Genomic DNA, 4,091 nt, shown 5'->3' with positions numbered 1-4,091 from the left:
CGCCACCAACAATCAACAAATGAGACTGGATGGACATGAACTAATGCTCGGTCACGAGCGGACGCAGACGACGACGATATATATGTATATAGAATACAACGTGGGGTATTGTTTATTTGAGAGAAAAATACACAGTGTGTAATTAAAATCGGAGAGTTATTATTACACTAATTTAAAAGTATATTACTTTTTTCATTATTCTTTGATATGGTACAGTCATCTGTGCACATTTGGAATGGTAGTACTAGATCAAAAGAAGTAATTCATTGCATAGGATTTGCCAAGGAAATAACTTATATTTGTTGATATGCTATGTATGCTGTGTATATAAGCAACCCAGACTTTTGCAAAAAGTTTTTTTTCCACCTGCCGGCCAGCCGGCCGGTCCAACTTTTTTCTGAAAAAATCCGAGAAGCATAATTAATTTGGTGTGGCAATACTTAAATAAACACAGTGAAAATAAGGGCATAACCACGCACTTGAGAGCAGACGACATGCCATATGAACACAGCAAAGGGAACATTGATAAACAGCTAATAACAGCAGTAACTCTTCCAACTTCAATACTCCTCCAGAAGGTGACCCTCCTTCCTGGAGTAATCAACTTATCTTTCTTTTTTTCCACTTATGTATTCTGGCAAACTGTTTATCTTCGTGAAATCACACTAATAGTAATACTGACTCTGTACTGAATCAGGAAGTCATTCCTAGTCATAGGCCGATAGGGGATATCAGCTTCAGCTATCAAAATAACAGTCTCCTATCTGCCAGCCCCCTGGCTGGGAGGTTCTGAAGTTAGGCAGAATGACCTTGATGGAAATCGCAACCTCTGAATGGTGGTAGCAGACAGAGAACTTTTTACTTAACCTAAAACTATCACTTGGAAGCCTGCCAAAGCTTTTAGATTTCTCACACCTTTCTGGGCCTTTAAATCAGTATTCTGAAGGAAAGCTGGCAAGTCTAGATTTAAACTCTGGCCTGTCTCAAATGGCGGCAGCCAGGAGGAGGCTCGCATTCATGCTCCATAAACTAGGGGGAAGTGAGCTTTGTTTACTGCCAAAGTCTCTTCAAAATTCACCTCTCACCTCGCCATGGGGCAGGGGTCGCGACATCGCGTGTAAAGCAGAGGAATTTCAGCAGCAAAGAAAGACATCCTCCTGTACCATTGGCAGGGAAGGGGAGACAAATTTCAAGCTAATTATGGAGGGAATATGAGGGAGGAAGGATTTCTTGGCTTGGAAACAATATCATAGAAAGTGGAATTTCCCAAATCAAAACAAATAAAAAACATGACATCACTTCACACATTGATTCTAATGAATTTTTTATTCATTCATATTAGACCACATGAATGAATATGCCCCATTTGACAAGCACTGTTCCACAATCAGAGCTGACATGAAGGAACCTTCAGTTATCTACAGTTCAGGAATATTCCTTAGACACTACCAGAAAACTGTGCTACTGATAGCAAGCACAATGTGCCATTAAGTTGCCATTGTGCATAATCTAATAAGGCTTACAAACTCACGTTTGCACATCATAATATCTCCTAATGATCTGTAGTTATTACAAAATAATTGTTTTCATCGAATTAAAAAATCCTTTTCTAATACTGACAGATAATAAGTAGATGTGCAAAATGAGTTGCTAGCTTTCATCATTATGCACATGAAAAACATAGCTTCATTGCATTGGTATATACAAAGTGCTGTATTTTCTCATAAAAAAAATATTAGGGGTAATAAAACCTGATGACATCATCCAAAAAATCATATTTACAATTCTTTCATGCCCACGTTAGTATCTGTTATGACAGTCCATTCTTTCTTAAAGGCACCCAGTGCGATTTTTTTCTCGTTTTTTCAAATTAGATTTTGTCATTTTTACACGCAGTAAGGTTAAATAAAACTATCTCATTGCATATCGACAGTCTTTGAGCAAAGATGTGACATCGTTGGGTGATGACAACTCATTGAAAATCTGAGCGCTGCCCGCACCGCTGGGGCAGCCATTATTTCAAACTTTAGGAATGCACACTAACATGACCAAAGAGTCCCGAACGCTTCCGGAGATATCGTCCCTTGTCGAATCAGGTTTAGATTTGTGAACGCGCGAATCAGATTCCATTCGCTCGGTGACCTCACGTACTTGAAAATTACCGCAGGAAACCGTTAGTGCCTCAATCCTGTGCTTGAAGGGGTCCGTTTGCGGCATGTTTGTGCGTCTTTTCAAACGCTGAAAGTACAAAATAATGATACAAATGTGCTACTATGGTGAAGAATAATGCTCCAAGCATGTGGTGCCCCTTGAAAATCAGCTTGTGCTATGATCAAGTAAATCAATAAAAAGAGGATGACTCTCAAAGAAATCCACAAAGACATGGTCAAAACACTTGGTGAGGACTCCCCTTCTTTTTTACTCCACTGTGAATAAGTGATGTGTACATGTTGCCCCATCTGCAGTTTGCAATTTGCAAAAGGATTTTCAAGATTGCAGAAGAAAAAGCATTTTTGCAGAATAAAAAAATCAGGCTTGGGATTTAATGGTTCTTAATATGTTAGCAAACTAGTGGCATTCTCACCCCTACAAGATAACATTTGCTCTTGTACTCAAACAATAGGAGCTAATTGCATAATTTGCATCATTGTTGTCTTCACTTTGTATTACTTTTGTTCCCTATTGGACCATCTAAAATTATTCTCCGCCTCCTTCATATCAATTCATAGTTAGGGTATGAAACCTGGTCCGTGTCACCGACAAAAGAAAGAAAATGGTGCCAGTCAGGATGTTATCACTGTCATCACATAACTCTACATTAATATTCAAAGCTTTTTTTCCAACTAATGCACATCTTACACTTCTACTGCATATCCTGGAAGAAGTCAGGCCTTGTTGGTGTGATGTTTGGGCTATAAAGAGTTTGAGGTGCTTTTTGTGGGACCTTACCACAGCTGAGATTAACACCTGGGACCATTTAACAAAGAACAAGGCTTCACAGTCAAGGTTCAGTCTGTACGCACGCAATGTCAACCCAGAATGAACTCTAGACAGAAGAAGCTGACAGGTTGCCATTGTTGCACTTGTTTCTGCAGGAGCATAAAGAAGATGCTTTGTAAGAAATTCTGAACTACTTATGAATTAATATATCTAAAGTTGTTATACTAAGAACAATTGATCCCAGGTTTCTCCTTCTAATGCTGATTATGATGGTCACAAATTGACTTAGTTCCAGTTTACAATTGACATTGGAACTTTTTGTTCCATTATTTGGACATGGTGAAGAAAAATTGTATTGAGTATCAGCATGCATGTACATGCATTAGCTGTTTGTCAATCTTCATATCAAGTTGCTTACAGTGTTGCTCTTTGTACAATGTATGTACAATGTACTGTATGTACAAAAAACGAAACAGGCGTCCAAAATATCTGTAAAAAAATAAGACCAGTATGCTAGTACGATCCAGGAACAAAACCATCACCTCTCCACTTGATATACTGTAGTTAGCAGAGTCCATAATATGCAATTATAATTTATACATGCATTTGACTAACAGGATTCTTCTGACATCCCTTTTTGGTGCTCAGCAGGATTACTACATGGCACAAGCCAGCTATACAAGGGGTGTCACAAGAAAGGCTTGAAATGGAAATTAGACAGCCCTATTTTTGCTTTGCTGAATCCTCTGTATTCCCAATTTTGGTGTTGAATAATGAATGAGGTCCATGCAGCACAAATGGACCACTGAGCATCTATATCTTGGCGCCAGCACAGCAGGAACGTCAACAGTGATGTCAATTTAGTGCATCAATAATTTCAGCTTGGCTGATTTTTATATAGTGTCATTCTCATAATTACCGCTGAATCATCCTACAAAGAGTCTGGTTAACTACAATGATGCCTTTCAGAAATTGTCCAGACTGGACCTATACAAGTCCCTGATGACATAGTTCATGGCATATACAATATACATTTGTAGTTGTCTTATGTAGTGACCCATCAGTTAAAAAAAAAAATTAAAATCCAGAAAATCTTACCCAGCGAAGTGCTCCCACTGTGACTTGTCCAACAGTTTGAATGGATTGACGGT

This window comes from Branchiostoma floridae, unplaced genomic scaffold (assembly GCF_000003815.2).
Source record: "Branchiostoma floridae strain S238N-H82 unplaced genomic scaffold, Bfl_VNyyK Sc7u5tJ_1554, whole genome shotgun sequence".
Taxonomy (NCBI): Eukaryota; Metazoa; Chordata; class Leptocardii; order Amphioxiformes; family Branchiostomatidae; genus Branchiostoma; species Branchiostoma floridae.
Note: the sequence above shows the minus strand (reverse complement) of the source record.